The sequence below is a fragment of the Amblyomma americanum genome, chromosome 1 (genome assembly GCF_052857255.1).
Source record: "Amblyomma americanum isolate KBUSLIRL-KWMA chromosome 1, ASM5285725v1, whole genome shotgun sequence".
Taxonomy (NCBI): domain Eukaryota; kingdom Metazoa; phylum Arthropoda; class Arachnida; order Ixodida; family Ixodidae; genus Amblyomma; species Amblyomma americanum.
In genome coordinates this window covers 143,980,462-144,000,226 of record NC_135497.1, presented here as the reverse complement: position 1 = coordinate 144,000,226, position 19,765 = coordinate 143,980,462, and the positions used below count along the sequence as shown (strand labels likewise).

Here is a 19,765-nt window from a genome sequence, read left to right as displayed (position 1 = left end):
AAAGCAGGTACTAAGAGAATGAAGGAAGAAAGAGGTGCCGTATTGGAGGGCTCCGGAATAACTTGGACGACCTGGGGATCTTAACTTGCACTGACATCGAACATCACACGGGCGCAAATCTCAGTTTATGTCCTGTCGTTGCGGTGGCCATTGCTCTCGATGGAGGTCTCGAAGCATGGTTCGCTGGTCACAACCGGAGCACTCGCTCGGTAAGGAGGAGCCGCCAACCTTTGACGGCTGCTTGTGTGCGAGGCGAGAAAAAAAAAAAAAACCGCAAGGCGGCGACTTTAGCATACGCCTAATATCTGATACGCGTCTCGATGGCAATCTCCGACGGTGGCGTTCGATGGCATTGTATTATCGCAGACATCCATGTCCGAAGTTATACATTCCCTAAGCCATCCATGTTGCTGTGATTACAGGACGATAGAGGAAAGTGCACGGGCCTGCCGACGGGCTCCAGCTATGCCCAACCACTGCCGCGTTGCAAACAAAGCACAGTTCAAGGAGCTTTGAGGGGAACTACTGAAAGGAGAATAGTGCGTTGCATCAACTGCGTCCGGAGAAGCGACGACGGCTGTCTCAGCAAAAGATGCTCTTTTTCACCCCTGCTCTATCCATGCCTAATTGCAGCTCTAGCGTAGGACATTTATAACACTGCAGTGCAGCGTTGCTATCTATTGTATAGGCGGCCCTTCGACTGTTACGCTGCTCAATCGAGCAGCTCTCTTTCAGACACCTCAGGGGACCTTTATATTGCGAAAACGCCCGCGTGCTGTGCAACATGCGTGCTCTTAAAGAACGCCAAGCGGCCGAAATTACTGCGTAGCCCTCTATTACGCTGCATCTTCCTCACTGCGTTTTTTTTTTCACTTCCTCTTTCGTCCCTATCCTTAGAGGGCGGACAAGCCACCAAGGAGTGTTTTATCTTGGCCTTCCCTTTGCCAGCCTACGCTATCTCTACCGACACCAAGCCTGTTCGGAATAGCACACTGGAAACGCGGCCACAGAAGGAACAATATCGGAGACGCCGTTTGCCAGGGCCACGTGTCATTTTCTCGCTCAAGGACTCGCGGATGTTCCCTCGTCTGCAACTCCGGTTATGACACATTGCGCCGACAGCAACACAGTTTCCGCAAGGGATAGCCCCCCCCTCCCCCCCCCCCCCCAATTTACAGCTGAAAACACCAACCACACCTGCGATCAAAAGAAAAACCAAAATGGGACAGCGTGGCATTCGAGGCTAGGGATCATGCGTAGAGTGTAGATGATCGTACAGTAGGGATGATCTGAACAGTGTCGCAGCAACTGCGAGGCATTCGAACAAACGCACAGGTGAATGTGGCTTACTGTAGGTTTAACCAACCGGGGAACGGGAGCGGACGCCCCCGCCGAGGCGCCTCGCTCAACGCGGAGATCACTAACTTTTATCTCGGGCTAAGTTGCACGTATCCCACCCCTCACCCTGACCTGGACAGGGCGCAAGCCACGGCACTCAGACGCCTACTAACAAAGGCCATTCTTAACCACCAACGGTGAATATCACCCTGCATGCCCCCACTGCGGTGACGGGACGCACGCCACCCAAGGCCATATTGTATGGGGATGCACTAGCAAACCCGCTCCGACGACACTTCCCAGCTCCCTCGGCGGAGGAATGGACAAGCTTTTGGTCAGTTCAAGAAAAACAACGCAGCTGGCCCTCATCACGCGAGCTCAAGAGGTCGCCCCTGGCTGGCGGCCACCCTGGGCTCTCCCCAGCCCCAACTAATCCCTTCCATTTGGTGGAAACAAAGTTGTAACCACCACCTCATTGTAGCAGAACGCTACGGCGGTACCAGCGCTTCTATTTTCGAACGGGCGCTGGATTGAAAGCAGGTTGTTTCACTGATAAGTAAGACAATTACTTCTCTGTTTCCTTTCCTCACAACCAATTTTTCGTAGCCCAGTGCTACGGCATCGTGTCTCAGTACTTAGCGAACTGAACGACATTCGAACAGAAGCCGTCTGGAAGGGTGTTGCAGCAGCACAACGGTGCGGCAACGCAGTTTCGTCACCATATAGAGTTCCCAGCATCGACCGCAGCGGTGGCCAAGTGGTTGAGCATCGGCCTCGCATGCGGGAGGTGCGGGGTTCGATCCCCAGTGCCGCCGGGTACCCACCGGTGATACAATGGGCACAAGCTTTGCCCTAGTCTGGTGCTCGGCTTATTTAGGGTGAAATGATTGGGAAATGGGTCTCTGACCCCACCTTGAGAAAAAGAAAAAATACCTTGTGACATCGCGCTCTTTGGCCATAGCTGCCCTTGCGCCATAAAAATCCATAATCATCATAATTCCCAGCATCAAAAAATAAAGAAAACAACGCTTCGGCAACGGACCTCCACCAGCAACTAGCATTGCTAACATAAACAATAAAGAAATAAAACGTTGTCACTTGGCACTTCCTTGAAGCTGGCGTTGCTGGGGTCGCCAGGTGTGTTGGACGCAGCGTTGCCTCTTTTCCCTTTCCTGAACAAAAGTTAACGCCCAAGTGCTGTGCAAGGTCAGTGCATGCATGTTAAAGATCCCCAGGTGGTGGAATTTACTCCAGAGCACTCCATTACGAGACGTCTTCCTTTCTTGTCTTAGTCCCTCCTTTATCCCTTCCCATACAGCCCAGATCAGGTGTTCGCTGAGATGTGTGAGAGATACTGCGCTATTTAAAAATCTGGTATATATGTCATATGTCTCATATATACGCAATTATTGGATTCCCTATCCATCGTATATACGAGCGCTTCGTAACCTTCGGACAGGTATGAGGGCCTCGTCATGGGGCCCTCATACCTGGGGTCATGGAGCCCTCATCATGGCCTTGCAACTCGTACTCTGGTGTACAGTTAATAGCTCTGAATATGTAAGTTACCTGAATGAACTTGCAACCCTTCAGCGCAGCCAATGCTGCATCCCAGCAGTAAATACCCGGCTGCAGTCAATGAAATATATTTTTTTTGCTGCCTTTATTTTATCATTTTGATATGACTACAGTCATTGACTACAGGGCCAGGGGCAGGTGCAGGCAATGATTATTTGATGTCCCTCAGCATGGCCGCCAGGTAGCGATTCAACTGCTCTCCAAATTTTCTCTTCCTCGGCAGCTCGTGCAGCTTTGATGTATGCATCAAATGCATCTGAAAAAGTATTAATCATGAAAAAATTGAAGACATGCAGGTGCTGCAAAAATAAAGATATTTAGGACATGCACATTTAAATAAACGAATGTCCGTCAGGAAATCTACCTAAACAAAAGAAGTTTGCTGCCCACAGCGGCTAGTTTTTTTTAGCTCATCCGAGGCTTCTGCATGGCACCAGCCCTAAGGAATTGCCGGTATACTGAGCCAGTGATGCTCCTTCCCCGAAGGATCTTCAGGGAAGGAGCATCACCAGGAAGGAGCGTCACTTTTGTGGGGAGCCCCACAAAACTTTTGTGGCGTCCTTGCAAAAGAAGCAGTCTGTACCTCGGGGAAAGGAGCCAGCGCCACCTATCTGCACAGACAATTTCCGCTCCCGAGGTGTACCTGCAATAAAACAGTTGCACATATGCTTTGTATAAAGCCCTATAACAGGTTCGGGAGAGAGTTATTTGCCACATTAAAACTGCTAAAATCCCCATTCCTCAGGACTGCAATATGTAACATTATGAAAATGGCAATTTTCCTTGCACACACTACTAATGATAAAACATGACACATCACGCTCTTCTTTGGAGTGAGTAGCCAAGTGATCCATGTTGTTAAGTGATAAGGAGCGTCGTGTCTTAGGAATTTATAACTAGAGTATTATGTTTTTTCTTCTTGTTTGCGTCCTGCCTTTTAGGTTTTAGCTATATGTTTTCTTTCTTGTACCTATGATGATGTGTTCCCTTGCGGTTTGGCGCTGCTACAGGTCTTACATGACTTTCCTTTTCGTTGCTGCACATGCCCGCTGTACTCTATATGTATTCGCTGCGCAGCAGCAATAAACACTGTTGAAGTCAGCACTTTGTGGTGTCTCCCCTCGTGTCCGTGTTCGTCTTTGCGCTGTGAATGTAAGTCCGAGAGGTGTGCACTGATCCTCATGACCCCCTACACGTTTCCACAGTTTCTAGATTGTTCGCCTGCAGTTACCAAGAACGAGAGCTAAAAGCATTTCAAGCTTACAAACTAGTTCTAAATATGAGAAGCCATCGTACCTGGCCATTGACCTCAGCAAGAACACCTGGGTGCCGTGGTGCAGCAGGACCCATTCTAGTGGAAGCCTGGAAAGAGTGAAAAATGTTCGCATTTGCAACAAGAGTAATGTACAGTGTTGGTGAAGTCTTAAGGCCAAAGGCTTTTCGCTTCGGCCGCATAACAGAGCCATTACAGCACTATTAAAGACCGAGTGGCCTTGAAATGCTAGCAGAAGGTTTCTTCTTGCGATAGAGAAGCTTCCTGCTTGACTATTGTTTTGAATGACCTGCTACACGGATCATTCTAGGAACATTCATTTCACTGCAGCTGAATGCTGTAGCCTTGACACTTTTGACCAAGACTCTACATGGTACATTAATAGCCATCTCCAGAGGATTTTTAAACATATTGAGTTTACTATCACATTACACTTCTTGAACCTTGTCTCAGTGGCAAGAAATAATTCTGCAAAATAATGAAACGTCAACAACTAGATCACAAAAAAAAACTGGATTTCGACCACAAAGCCATCGCTAAGCAAAGCTGCTCCGAGCTGCCACAGGTTGAAATTGTGCCTGGGGCTGCTCTGCAGGCAATTTTTTTCTGCTTCATATCATTCTGACAAAAAAACTTTCCATTTCCAAGAGGTGTGCAGTGATGCTCATCCCCATGTTTCCAGTTTGTAGATTGTTTGCCTGCATTTCTCAAGGATGAGAGCTAATAGCATTTCAAGCTTATAAAATGATTCTTGTAAGACAGACAATTGGGCTTTGATGCCCCAGCAGCCAGTGCTGAAGAAGGAGCAAAACACAGACGGAAGACGAGGCTGACAAAGTTCAGTTTAGCGCTCAGGATCGCTTGGCTACCAAGGTGCGCTGTGCTAGCAAAGATTGTGGCCGTCGACACTTCTTGTTAGCACGGCGCACCCAGCCCCTCCGCCAAGTGTAAAGACGCAAATCAAATAAGAAGTGTGGACGGCCACAATCTTTGTTAGCACGGTGCACCCCAGTAGCCAAGCGTTCCTGAGCACCAAACTGAACTTTGTCAGCCTCGTCTTCCGTCTGTGTTTTGCTCCTTCGTCAGCACTGGCCGATGGGGCATCAAAGCCCAATTGTCTGTCTTGCATTCTAAATATGCGACACCATCATACCTGGCTGCTCAAATCAGCAAGGTACCCGGGTTCTGTGGTGCAGCAGGATCCATGCTAGTGGAAGACTGCAAGGTATGAAAACTGTTTGCATTCGCTACAAAAGACTAATGTACAAGGTAAATTAAAGGGCAACTTCAAGGGATTTTCAAACATTTTAAGTTTACTATCACATTACACTTCTTGAGCCTGGTCAGTCCCAAGAAATAATTTTTCAAAATAAGAAGCAAAGAAATAATGAAACACCATTAACTTAAACACAGAAAAACTTGGTTTTATTCAATGGATCAAAAGATGATGTTAAAGGCTTTGATTGGTAACACTGGTGACTGGTGGCTGTCACATTCTGTAATGCACAAACTATTTTTGAAGGAGTACAGACAACTATCTTTTGGGTGTGTGTTTTCTGCTTCCTAATGAGGCATAAGGCATTATTATACATGCATTACCTTGTGGTATTCTCCTATTCTCAACAGCCTAGCAAGGGAACAGCAGTTCACAATTGGTAGCGAGGTAAGGGAAGTGGTAAAGGAATATGCCTATTTAAGGCAGGTATTTAAGGCAGGTACGAAGCAGTGTATAGGGTCGTTCAGAATATGTGCGAACACGGCTCAGCGTGGCCACGCTCTGCGGAGTGCATCCGGCGCAGGCGCACATCGAAACTAAGCGGCACAGGTGCACAGGAGCCCGGAGGCGGTGCGTCGTGTTTTTCTGTTACAGTGCAGAAGCGCACAGGTACTGTGCTTGCATTGCAGTGAAGCGCACCAGACTGTGTGCCGATACAGTGTTTCGGGAAAGCGCACTTCTCTCATTGCAGCGTGTTGTCTTTGCTTCAGCTTGCAACTCAGTGGCCTGTTTTCTCAGTGCCGCGATGCCGGTTAAATATATAACAATAGTAATATAATAATAAGTTTATTTCCATCAGATCAAATAAAATTTGATGGAGGAGGGGAGAAAAAAAAGCGGCATTCCGCTTGACAGAGTTTTCACCTCCTGTTGAGGCGGCAGTGACAGGGACGGGAAACAATTTTTTTAGCATAAGAGTCAGCTTCAATATACAATAGTATACAGTCAAGAAAATAAACACCATTGTGTGCGCATTCAAACAGAAATACAACTGTAGAAAAACTGAGGATTGGGCGAGTTGGTTGTGATCCATCGCATTAAGAACCAGCGCTAAAAAACACACACAGAGGACGAGAAGAGACACACTCGTCCTCTGTGTGTGTTTTTTAGCGCTGGTTCTTAATGCGACAGAAATACAAGGAATTATAAGGAACGAAATGAAATAGGTGGCTAAGCATCAAACATCAAATAAGAGTAGAAGGTCCATCGAACAAAACGGTTGATATATTACTGGTAACTGAGATGAACTAGCATATTTCGGAGAGAGGAGAGAGTAATATCGGGAAAGCTAACGTTAACTTCAATTAGCTTGTTTAGTGCGAGCGGTAACTGATAATTAACCATTTGACGGCCATAGTTGGTTCTTGTAAATGGTAAAACCCACTGATGTTTATGGCGGTGTGGATAGGGCGAATCAGACTGATGCAAACTGGCCAGAGAGGAATTGGTGTCGATACGTCGTTCTTGCTCAACTTTATATAGGCGCAACAGTCTATAAGCATAAAGGTTTAGTATTGTAATGATGTCGAGGGTAGTAATCAGATTCTGGGTTGTGTGTCTACTGGGTAAGACATACACTATATGAACGATTTTTTTTTTGAAGCACCAATATCCTTTGTAAATTAGAATGCATTGTTGTTGCCCAAACTAATGTACTGCAATTTAGGTGGGAGCAGAATAAAGAATTATATAAGGCATGTTTGACTTTTTCAGGTAAAATGTTTCAGTGACGCGATAGAAAGCCTACAGCCTTAGATGCCTTCAGCATGACGTAATTAACATGGTCATCCCATTGCATGTTTTCTTGAAGATAAACACCTATCGATTTAAATGATTTTACAGTTTCAATTAATTGTGATTTGTAAAACAAAGCTATTTCTGTACTACAAGTCTTATTCTTCGGACGGAAAACTACAGTTTTAGATTTTGTCATGTTTATTGAGAGGGAATTCATGTCTGACCATTCTGCTAGTTTGTCCAGAATGCGATTAGCATGCATGTTTAGATCATTGCAAGTATCACCAGGTATGAGGATTGTAGTAACATTTGCATAAATTATAAAGCGGGCGAAAGTGTCAATAGTAACAATATCATTAATATATAGATTAAACAGCACAGGACCAAGGATACTGCCTTGAGGGACACCGGTACGAACTGAACGTTGTGATGATAAGTTACTAATCTGAACATATTGTTTTCGAGATGATAAATATTATTTCATAAAAAGTAAGGCTTGTCCTTGTATCCCATATAATTCTAGCTTTTCAAAAAGATAGTTATGACTAATTCTGTCAAAAGCTTTAGTAAAGTCGATAAAAATACCCAATACTAACATTCTGCTTTCAAAGTGTTCTAATATATATTCCTTCTGGTGAAGAAGGGCGAGTTCTGTTGATTTATTCTGTCTAAATCCGTACTGTGAACTAGTAATTATGTTCTGAGATTGCAGAAATTTTTCTATTCGTATTAGAATAATTTTTCCAGGCACTCAGAAAAAACGGGAAGAATACTGATTGACCTGTAATTACCGAAATCATTCTTGTTACCCTTTTTGTAAAGGACAGACACCTTTGCTACCTGCATATCTGTGGGAAATGTTGCTGTTCCTAAGCATAAGTTATATATACAAGCTAGAGGGACAGAGACAGATTCAATGATATCTTTGACAGGACGAATCTGTACGTTGTTAACATCACAAGAGGTGGAGTTTGATAATTCGTGAAATATATAATTTCTCTTTCATCAACAGGTGCAAGAAAAAGGGTAGCAGGACATCTTGTGATAAGTCGATGGTGCCATTCAGAAACAGGTTCAACGTACTGCAAGAAATGAGTGTTGAATGCTTCAGCTAAGTTGTTGCCTGTATAGTGCTTTCCGCCAATAGTGACCTTGTCAACTGCTGTGTTGATGTACTTGCCATCAAGAGAACGCAGCTTTTTCCAAAGTATATCAGGACGAACAACCGTACGAAAGTAATTCTGATAGTAACGTCTCCTTGCATTACGTATATTATTGTTTAGCTTATTTATGTATTTCTTGAATTCTTTCAGAATGGAAATGTTTTTGGATGTAACAAAAGAATTGTGCAGTTTATTCTTCTCTTTGATGCGCGCAAATAACTCTGGTGATAACCACGGCTTTTGCACTTTCCTGTTCTTTCGTTTGCTTTTAAGAGGAAAATGCTTGTGATATATGGCGTTAAATTTTTCTACAAAGGTTTGACATGATTCGTTCGCGTTCTTTTGGTTATATACAACGCACATCTCCGCATGGAAAGCATCAAGGGAGGCTGCTGTTATATCCTGGAATAAAGATACAATCTGCTTTTTAAATTTGGGTTTCACAGTGTGACATAATAGATAGATTCCCAAGTGGTAAATTTGGGTTTCACAGTGTGACATAATAGATTCCCATGTGGTCGCTTAGATCACTGCAAGTTACTCCGGAGAGTAATGAAGAAGCATAGATATTGGTGATAAATAAATCAAGTAGAGTTTCTAAGCTCGAGGTTATGCGAGTCGGGTCTTTGATAGTAATTGCCATGCCGAAGCTGCGCAGAATTATGTCGAAATTGACACTGTTTGCAACCTTTGATAACATGTCTATGTTACAGTCACCGCTAATGACTCACTCGTAAATATGTTCACATATAAATGTAAAAAAGGGCTCTATATACTAAAAAAAAACACAGATGTCACCATTCAGTGGTCTATAAAACACAGAAAACAAAGTACTTATTGGTTATTACAGAAACAACTTCCACATCTGGAGACATGTGACAGATCTTCCACCAATTCACACTCAATTCGGTTATTAACAAGATTACAGACTCCTCCACCACGACGACGGTCGTAGTTAAGGGAAAACGTTGAAAATGACTGCAACTGGAAGTTATCTGTATTAAACCACGATTCTGAAATCATAACAAAATCAAAGGAGAAGCCGAAGCTTTGCAATAGAATTTGAAACTCATCTAGTTTGCTGTTTAACAATCGCACATTGAGATGGAAACATTTCAGCACAGAAGAAGATGACCACTGTGGGAGCAGCGTGTTCCGTATAGCACTGGGTAAAAAATAACGTGCGCTTGTAGCCATGACAGAGCTAATGGCGCGTTATTGCAGTGAACAGGTGGTTATCAGTTAATGACAAACCTAGCTAAGTCACGTGCGTCAGTGACTACCTGTGCGGAGTCACCTTCCTTTCTGCGGATGAGCAATTTGCCATTGAAGCACCAGACAAAGCGGTACCTATTGCTGTTAGTCCATACTTTGGTTGTTGAGAGCAGAAGCTTAGTACGGCGCGTCAGGTAATCGCACATGTACAGATTGCTGTCCTTCTCTCTGAGCAAGGCTCTCTTAGCCATCCACTTGTCTTTGAGTGCTTGCCTTCCAAACCTCACTAGAATAGCGGGCACTTTACTTGGTTTGGATGGGAGCCTATGACAAACCTCACAATCACAGTCATCACTTTGCCAAGTCAACGAGTTTAGCTATATCATTTACTTTTTGTAGGAAATTTTCCTGCTCAGTTACCGGAACGCCATGTATCTCCAAATTTGTTTTTCTGCTGCGAAACTCAAGTTCATTTATATATCAGCATGCAGCTGAGGTACAGCTTCGGTACAATTTACGTTCTCTACATGTACAAGCCTTTTCTTGATCTGCCCGATTTCTTTCTCCTGGTTGTCAAGACGGCTTAGAATGTCGTAAAAATGGTCAGACATGGTTTGAATGGACTGTTCAATGTTGTCGACCTGTTCTTTAAGTGGCAAAAGGGAGTCGAGCTAACGACTCAGTTCAGCGAAAGTGGCGGCTACATTAAAGTCCTGGCACGCGCCCATTGCCCTTGCCGCGCCACTGCGGGAAGCAACTGTTTTGCACGTCGGACAAACAAAATTTTTGCGGTAGTTCCCACTCCTGGTCTTCGAAGCTAAACCAGAGCAATTTTCGGCGTGATAGGAGTGCATACATTGCTTACACTTAAGCACGTCGTCAGCAACTTCAATCTCACGATTGCAGGCCAAACAAATTTCCAGTTCTGAATCACTCACGACAATGAGTAACGTACACTTCGTAAGAGAAAAAAAAAGAGCAACAAACAAAAAACTAGCGAGCTTGGCAGCAGCAGCGGTTTGAGCATACACAGTGAAGCAAAATGTGGAAAAGTGCCACAAACCTGGAAAAATGCACAAGAACTTGTCAAAGCCCACGTCCGTCGCTCCTCGCTGCCACTGCCAAACTGCTGTTAAAAGGGGGCGTAGCCAGTTGATGAAGATTATGATGCACAGTGTTTGTGACGCAAGGCCCAACAGCCGCTGATTCCTGGGTGTCCAAGAAAAGCAGGTAACGGTCGTTAGGTTCCGTGCGCTGATGCAGCGTCAGAACAGCATATCCTGGAACTTTCAGCGTGAAGTGATGGCAGCAGGACAGGACAGGATTTCCAGGATGTATTGCTGGAAATTTATAAGCCCTGGTATTGTTCGGTTACGCAGCTTACCAAAGCGAATCGGGTTTCTTGGGACGCCAATATGGTCCCAAACGATGACGACGATGGGGAGGGGAGTAACTTGCACTGACATTGCGCATTAAACAGCTGCTTCGCGTTAAACTTCCACTCAAACGGGTTCTCCGCTGCTGAGATCGATCTCGTGTGCCCCGACACTGCAGTCGGGCGGTCTGCCTTGAGCCAGTGCGGCAAGGCCTCCTCAGAGCTTTACCGCACTATGCAAGTGACGCGGATAGCGGACAACTTCATTTTATATGCGTGCTGTGTGAGGCGGATGAGATACTTTGCAGCAGCTGCTAATCTCTGTGCAGATCGATGAAATCAATGTCATTCTTCTTGGCCACAGCTCTCTCATAATAAGTCTCGCGCGAAAGTGCTCGCAGACTGCATCGCTCCACATCAAATTTTATTAAAGAACTGATAAACATCATCAACAGTTGTAATGAGCCTGAAAGAAATCAGAATACGTTTAACTCATCACGAAATTTTTGCTTTATGGACGCCGTTCATTCCAGCATTCAGCAGGCAGTGCGACAATGCATTTGGAAGCTCAAGCGACCACTCACAGGACCATATTCGTAACGCGTTGTAATAGCCTGCCACACTGGTCGCTTTTTCTGAATCAGCTCTGATCCCCGATAATATAAAACAGAGAAGCCAGCACTCACCGAAACTGAGGTTGCGGATCGGCACGTGGGTACCGCATTTCAATGGATGATGAAATGCAAGTTTGCCCAAGGGCTGTGCAATGTGCACGCACGTTAAAGACCCCTCATGAATAATAATTATCAGAGGCTCTAGCCGCGTCTCACGTGGCCCGATTCGCTTTGGTAAGCCACATAACCGAACAATAGCAGGGCTTATAAATTTCCAGCAATACATATATTTAACCAGCATCCTGGCACTGAGAAAACAGGCCACTGAGTTGCAAGCCGAAGCAACGAACAACACGCTGCAATGAGAGAAGTGCGCTGTCCCGCAACGCCGTATCGGTGGGCTCGCTACAAGGCTCTCTACAGCCGAAGGCAGCCTGGCTGCACCCCAAAACCATAAATATTTTAGACAACAACGCGAGGAGGCAACACGAAAAATGAAACTTTGACCTGACATCAAGCACACAATACATGAGAGAGCAAAAAACAGCACGACGCTTCCATCCATTTCTCATGCGGTTCTCTAGTGTCCTACACAATCTTTCACAATGGTAGCATTTAAGCAATATGTCTATACTACAATTCAAAGATCAGCTACAAGGCTCTCTGTTGCTGAAGGGAGCCTGGCTGCTTCCTGCAACCATAAATATTTTAGACACACACAGGGAGAGACACCTCTCGGGCTCTGAAGCATGATGCTATGTAATGTACATATTGCGAATGGTAAGCGTGTGAGTGGCACTAGCAGAGGCATCCACAGTAAAACTTCGCTCAGTACATACATGTATCTGTGCAACTGTTGTTCCTGGCTCAGACTCTTCAAAGTCCATCGCAGTGATTTTTCTCTTCGACATCCTCTGGATAAGCTCCGCTTTTGTTACTGGAACACAAAAAATGAGAGATAAAATAATGAAAGCGACAGCAAACACAGGGCAAGCTACGAAAACGGATCTGTTAGTGTGTCGCGTTCATTGCTTTCCAAAAAGCATACGATGCGAAAAATTAGCAGATCTGAAAACAGCCTGTTTCTCCCTGCCTTATGCAATTACTTGAATTCAAGAAAAAAATCACGAAATATTTCTTCGCTCAGAGTGACATTTCCTCGAGACCTGCTACAACGCGACCACGCAGTTTTTCCCTTCTTTGGGAAGCAAGCGTTGGGCTGCTGTGTGCTCGGATCGCAAGCACAGAGGAAGTGGTACTGTAAGTGTTCTGCAAGTGCTCGCAACAGTAAAAAAAGCACACGCATCAACTTTATGTAAAACGCCACCAAGCTTTGTTAAAAGCGTTAGGCTAAACTATACAGTACTCACGGATTGAAATAGGACATTCGGAGCGCGTGGCTGGATGGATGGATGGATACGGCTGAACGCTTTACATCGGGCGGTGGCTCAAGCCACCTAGCCATGTCTTGTGAAATTTTACTCCTGTCTTGCTTTTAGCCACCAATCAGATAAACTTCGCTTGGTTACTTCTAACCTCTTAAAATCCACTTTCCCTTCACTATCCCTAAACCCCAATGCCTTGGGTAAGTCAGCCCCGCTGCCTTCCACTGTAGGGTGAAGCCCTTTACAGAAAAGTATCAAGTGTTCAGCCGTTTCCTCCTCCTCTCCGCACGCAATGCACAAAGTGTCTATCTCCTGGTACCTGACTCTATACTTCTTAGTCCGCAAAACTCCAGTCCTGGCCTCAAACAACAAAGAACTTCCCCTACAATTATCATAGATATTTTCTTTGACAATTTCCTGTTTAAAGGTCCGGTATGTTTCTAGTGCCGATTTCGTCAGCATCCCTGTTTTCCACAAAGCTCTCTCTGTTCCTTTAACCTTTTTCTTAACCGATAGTTGCTGATTTGCCCCCTTACTGCTGTCCAGATATTTGCTTGTCAATTTTCTAGTTCGCTTTCTCCATTTCGTGTCAACATTCTTTATATACAGGTATCTGAAAACTTTCCTAGCCCACCGCTTTTCCTCCATCCTTCTCAATCGTTCCTCAAATGCTATCTTACTGCTAGCCTCTCTGCTCTCGAAAGACGCCCATCCCATATCACCCTGTACCCCCTGATTTGGTGTATTGCCATGTGCTCCCAAAGCTAACCTCCCTACTCCCCGTTGCCTAATTTCCAGCCTTGCTTGAACATTTGGCCTCATACACAGGACCGCATTCCCGAAGGTCAGGCTAGGGACCATCACCCCTTTCCAGATCCCTCTTACCACCTCATACCTATTGTAATTCCACAGTGCCCTATTTTTCATGACAGCTGCATTCCTACTAGCTTTATTCATTACATATTTTTCATGCTCTGTCAGATACTCAACACTGTTATTTATCCACACCCCAAGATACTTGTACTCATTCACTACCTTTAGCACGAACTCCTGTATTCTATGCTCGCCGCCCTCTTCATTAAATGTCATGACTGCAGATTTTTCCTTACTATACTTGAAGTCTAATCTATCTCCCTCTGTACTGCATATGTCTAACAACTTCTGCAGGTCTTCCTTGTTGTCAGCCATTATCACTATATCGTCCACATATATTAGTCCCGGTAATGTCTGTTTAATCAATTCCCCTTGCTTGAAAAAAGATAGGTTGAAACCTAGTCCGCTCCCCTCTAGCTTGGCCTCCAAACCTTGCAGGTACAACATGAACAACAAAGGGGACAGAGGACATCCTTGTCTAAGCCCCCGCTGTATCTCTACAGGCCCTGATACATTTTTTTCCCATTTTATGAGCACTCTGTTACCTCTATATATATCTTTTAAAAGATTAAATACTCCATTTTCCACATCCAATGTGCCCAATATGTCCCACAAATGCTCCTGAGTAACGTTGTCATAGGCTCCCCTAATATCCAGAAATGCTAGCAATAAGGGCCTATGTTCCTTTTCCGCAATTTCTATACACTGTGTCAATGAAAATAGATTGTCCTCCAACCTCCTTTGTTTCCGGAACCCATTCTGTAGTTCCCCTAGCACCCCCTCGTTCTCCACCCAAGCCTGCAGTCTATCCTTTATAATTTGCATCACCACCCTGTAAACCACAGACGTCACTGTTATGGGGCGATAGTTACTTACGTCTGCTTTGTCCCCCTTTCCCTTATATATCATGTTCATTCTACTTAATCGCCATTCATCGGGGACTTTCTCATCCACTATCATTTTGTTCACTACCTGTATTAATGTTTGCTTGGATTTTGGTCCTAACTTCTTTATCAACATAATCGGGATACCATCTGGTCCTGTTGATGTGCCACTAGGAACCTTCTTCTCTGCCCTTTCCCACTCTCCTTGCTCAAGTGAAGCTATTGCTGTAACCGGTCTATCCTCCTTCGATAAATTATGTACCACGTGCTTTGCTGAAAATTTTTCCGTCATCCTTGTTCCTATGTGTTTTATTGCTTCATCCCCTTCTAGTCGAATACCCTCATCTGTAACAATAAACCTTTGTTCTAGCCTAGTTTTATTACTCATTGCATTTAGATGTTTCCAGAATTTTTGGGCTGCTTTTCTATCCTTTTTATTTACTTTTGACATCCATTGGGCACCCTTTCTTCTAATTTTCTCATTAATCAAATAGGATGCGTCCCTTCTACACTTTATGAAGGTATCCCATTTTCTGTCTACTTCGGGTTTTGGTTCCCCCCTCTTCTTGGAATATCTGTGTTCCCTGGATGCTTCCTTGCGCTTTTCTATTGCCCTCTTGACCTCCTCATCCCACCAACTCTTGGGTTTGCATCTTTTCCCTTTTAGCTTTACTCGCACCTTAGCTAGCTCTAGCTCCAGTAATCGAGTTAATTTGGTATAAGTCCATTCTGTTTCACTATCCTCAAAAATTACTTTCTCGATTTGTTTGGCTGCTACTTCCAATTGCTTTTCTGAGTAAAAATTTCCCCCTGATTGTTTATCTTGATTCAGTCCTACAATGCTTTTTCTTCTGAAGCTCAACTTGATACGCTTGTGGTCACTACCTAGACTTCTGGAACCATCTTCATCTATGCTCATTACCCCTAATCTGTTATACATCCTCTGTGACATTAGTGCATAACCCTTTCAGGGCGATCGTCACGGAAGAAGGCTCATGGCAAAAAGTGCTTTCAAACTACCTACAGTGTTCCTTCGAGGGCCTGGTGCCTGCAGATCCTTTTGTTGTGCAGGGTTCAATGAGCATGGTGGAGTGCCTCAATCGCGGTTTCCCCGACGCTAATGCAGCCTTCTCGGTGGACATTGTGGACTTGTTTTATTCTGTGCCCCATGACGAACTTTTTATTGCTGTGCGCGAATTCATTGAAAGATCTGGGACAATTTCCTTCGAGAATAAGTGTGGCATCACTTTAGAATCCTTCCTCGAACTTTTAAAAGTGTACCTGAATTCTACGATAGCACAGCATGAAGATGAGTATGTTGTGCAAAAACATGGAATCTGTATCGGCTCCTGTGTTGCGCTGGTGCTGTACAACATTTTTTTAGCAAAATTTGACTCGATGCTACAAAGATCTCTAAACGACACACGTGCTGTAAGGGTTTTTAGATATGTTGACGATTTTTTAGTAATTTTGAACTTAACCGAAACTGACCAGTTTACCCTTGTGGCAGACCAGATTTTAAATATTTTTAGCACTTGTTCTAAGAACTTGGTTTTTACGCATGAGATTCCTTCTGACAAGACCATTAGGTTCCTGGATTTAGAATTGACTTTTTTACCCAATCAACACGTGTGCTGGAAATATGCGCCCAGGTCTAAGAAGGCACTGTTGCCGTATGATTCGGCCCATTCTAAGTTAGTGAAGCGCAGCATTGCAAACTTATGTTTTTTGAATGCCTTAAAGAAGAGTTGCCCTCATGTGATGCAGCAAAGTCTGGCGGAGCAGGTTGAACGGCTACAATGTTCTGGGTTTCCTCCCTCGGTTTTGCTGGCGGCGGCGGAATCCTTGGGGAAAAAACTGAAGTTATCTTCAAAGGATGCCAGGCCAGTAGAAGTGCCAACAAGAAAGTTGGAAGTCATGCCTTACTTCCACAAGACTTCACATGGTCTGAAAAAAGCGGCTCAGAAGTTTGGTGTCACTATGGCATTTTCTGCTCCTTGCAAACTGTCCGGTTTGTGCGCCCAAACCTTTGCAGACATGCGCAGAACTGGTGTTTGCAACACGAAACACCAGACTATATTCACCACATGCGCAGTGGGCATGGTGTATTCAATCCCATTGTCATGCGGGAAAATTACATAGGCCAAACTGGAGCATGCTTGAATGAGCGCCTGAGGCAACATCGCACAACTTTGGGCACAGGCACAGGCAGCAATCTAGCCTTACATGTAAAGGACTGCAAATGTTCTCCTAGTTTTCACATTGCCAGCATTATCGGGCGGGGGAAATCTAAACGTGAGCGTGAGCTATTGGAGGCATTCATGATCAGAAAGAATAAGCAGAAATGCGTCAGTGAGCCGTCTGTGATTATCACTGAAAAGGAGTACAAGTTTTTATCGTTATAGTAGGCATGTCATCATGTGGTGCGCGAAGTGTATTGTCTGTAGGGTGGGTGCGCAGGCAGAAAATTCTTTTAAAATGAGCAATTCTTCATCGCAATAAATAAGTTGTAAGTCCAGCGTTGTGGTGTGTGCCTCCTTCGTTCTTGTCTTGCGTCTATTTTCGCTGGTTCCTTTTATATGCGAAAGGTAGCAGGAATGCAGCTGTCATGAAAAATAGGGCACTGTGGAATTACAATATGTATGAAGTGGTAAGAGGGATCTGGAAAGGGGTGATGGTTCCTAGACTGACTTTCGGTAATGCAGCCCAGTGCATGCGACTAGACGTTCAAGCAAGGTTAGAAATTAAACGTGGCGTAGGGAGGCTAGCTTTGGGAGCACATGGCAATACACCAAATCAGGGGGCACAAGGTGATATGGGATGGGCGTCGTTCGAGAGCAGAGAAGCTAGCAGTAAGATAGCATTTGAGGAGCGATTGAGAAAAATGGGGGAAAAGCAGTGGGCTAGGAAAGTTTTCAGATACCTGTATATAAGGAATGTTGATACGAAATGGAGAAAGCGGACTAGAAAATTGACAAGCAAATATCTGGACAGCAGTAGGGGGCAAATCAGCAGTTATCAGTTAAGAAAAAGGTTAAAGAAACAGAGACAGCTTTGTGGAAAACAGGGATGCTGACCAAATCAGCACTGGGAACATACAGGATTTTTAAGCAGGAAATTGCCAAAGAAAATATCTATGATAATTGTAGGGGAAGCTCTTTGTTGTTTGAGGACAGGACAGGAGTTTTGCGGACTAAGACATATCGAGTCAGGTACCTTGAGATAGACACGTTGTGCGTTGCGTGCGGTGAGGAGGAGGAAACGGTTGAACACGATACTTTTCTTTAAAGGGCTTCACCCTACAGTGGAAAGCAGCGGGGCTGATTTATCCAAGGCATTGGGGTTTAAGGACAGTGAAGGGAAAGTAGATTTTAAGCGGGTAGAAGTAACCAAGCGAAGGTTATCTGATTGGTGGCTAAAATGAAGAGAACCGTAAAATTTCATTAGTCATTGCTAGGAGGCTTGAGCCACCGGCCGATTTAAAGGGTTCAGCCGTATGCATCCATCCATCCAGCCACGCGCTCCGAATGTCCCATTTCAATCGGTGAGTAATGTACACACACGTTCGGCACACTTCTGAAATCTGACCACGTAGCGAAGTTGTTCAGGCCCTTAACAAAAAAATCTGAACCTTAACAGGACATACCCGGGTTCGAACCCGACCGCGGCGGCTGCGTTTTTATAGAGGAAAAACGCTAAGGCGCCCGTGTGCTGTGCGATGTCAGCACACGTGGTCGAAATTATTCCGGAGCCCTCCACTACGGCACCTTTTTTTCCTTTCTTCTTTCACTCCCCCCTTATCCCTTCCCTTACGGCATGGTTCAGGTGTCCAACGATATACGAGACAGATACTGCGCCATTTCCTTTCCCCCAAAACCAATTATTATTATAAGCGAAGTAACTGTAAAAGTCACCTCCAAGCTCCATTACTTGGGCGGAATAGAATGCCTTCTCATTTTTTCCGCCACGCCAGTAGTCCTTTTTTTTCGCCAGGTCGCTAACGGCAGTCGGTGAGATATCATGAGAGGTGTAGCCCGAAGGAAACAAGGACGACATAGAGATGTGTACGATAGCTTTTGCGCCGTCGGTCGAAGTATTTCACGTACGCATATCTCCGCGGAGCTGACGAACTCATAGTGGAAGTGTCACATGTGGCTGCAAAACCCACAATGTATTGTAACAACAATAACAGAAACCGACACAGTGCTGACTGACAACGCAAAACGTTGGGCGCAAACGACCACAGACTTGGATTGGCTTGGCGACGCGGACCGCACAGGGCGCTGCATACGATGATGATGATGACCTCTTCGTTAAAAACATGAATAATAAATACCTCTTATTCGATCAGTTTCCGCTGTTTATTTCCTGTGGCAGAACTTCCGTCTTCGACCCATGTCGCAGCCTCCTCGTGCAGCTCATCCGGCCATCCAGCTGACTGCTGGTTGACCGCATGTAGTAGCAGACAACGCGGAGCTCTACAACCATGAAATACTTATAATATTTGAAAAGTTACAAATACCACTTTGAAGGGGAAATAGTTATCGGCGCCGTGCCATGCTGTGCCACAGAGCGTTGGTCCAACACAAGCAGAACCAACTGCAGAACCAACTATCCCACCAAGTCGCTCTTGCACCTGTGACAGCCCATGGAGTGTGAATAGGGTGGCTTAGTCTAACTGTATGAGCTTTATGGTATTGCTGTAACCTAGATGTCTGAAGTGTTCTGGTAATTTTTATCGCCACGGTATTACACAAAGTAGTAGCTACGTGACAAATCACCATCGGTTTAGGTTTCAAAGCTCGAAGCTAGCGGCAAGCGTTGCGCTTTTCACTCAGTGCTTTAAGCAAGTTTTGTGTGGCTTACGACAAACAGGACTAGCCGTCACACGAAGCTAAAACATTTTCAGTCTCGGTTTCGAAATATAAAAGCTCCTGTTGGAACTTGATGATAACACTGGGCCCTTCCCTTTTCTCTGCGCTGTAAACAGCAACTTCTGTGTTATCTACGATAAAATAAACACTTCTTTTAGAACGCCCCTAAATGCAGCAAGT

The 19,765-nt window shown here is 44.8% G+C and overlaps 2 long non-coding RNA genes across 4 annotated transcripts; both read right to left on the bottom strand.

Annotated features, from left to right (window-relative positions):
• Window positions 1–2,977: 2,977 nt before the first annotated feature.
• On the bottom strand, window positions 2,978–4,282 carry LOC144136334 (uncharacterized). Its single transcript, XR_013315595.1, has 2 exons — window positions 4,213–4,282; window positions 2,978–3,172 (listed from the first exon to the last, which is right to left on the bottom strand). It is a non-coding gene; the product is annotated as an uncharacterized LOC144136334 (long non-coding RNA).
• A 112-nt stretch (window positions 4,283–4,394) lies between these two features.
• Window positions 4,395–18,928, bottom strand: LOC144136320 (uncharacterized). Of its 3 annotated transcripts, XR_013315593.1 has the most exons (4): window positions 18,626–18,928; window positions 12,409–12,506; window positions 10,644–10,789; window positions 8,885–9,530 (listed from the first exon to the last, which is right to left on the bottom strand). It is a non-coding gene; the product is annotated as an uncharacterized LOC144136320 (long non-coding RNA). The 3 variants fall into 3 exon arrangements; XR_013315591.1 differs by lacking the exons at window positions 8,885–9,530; window positions 10,644–10,789 and adding an exon at window positions 4,395–5,407; XR_013315594.1 differs by lacking the exon at window positions 10,644–10,789.
• Between the last annotated feature and the right edge of the window lie 837 nt (window positions 18,929–19,765).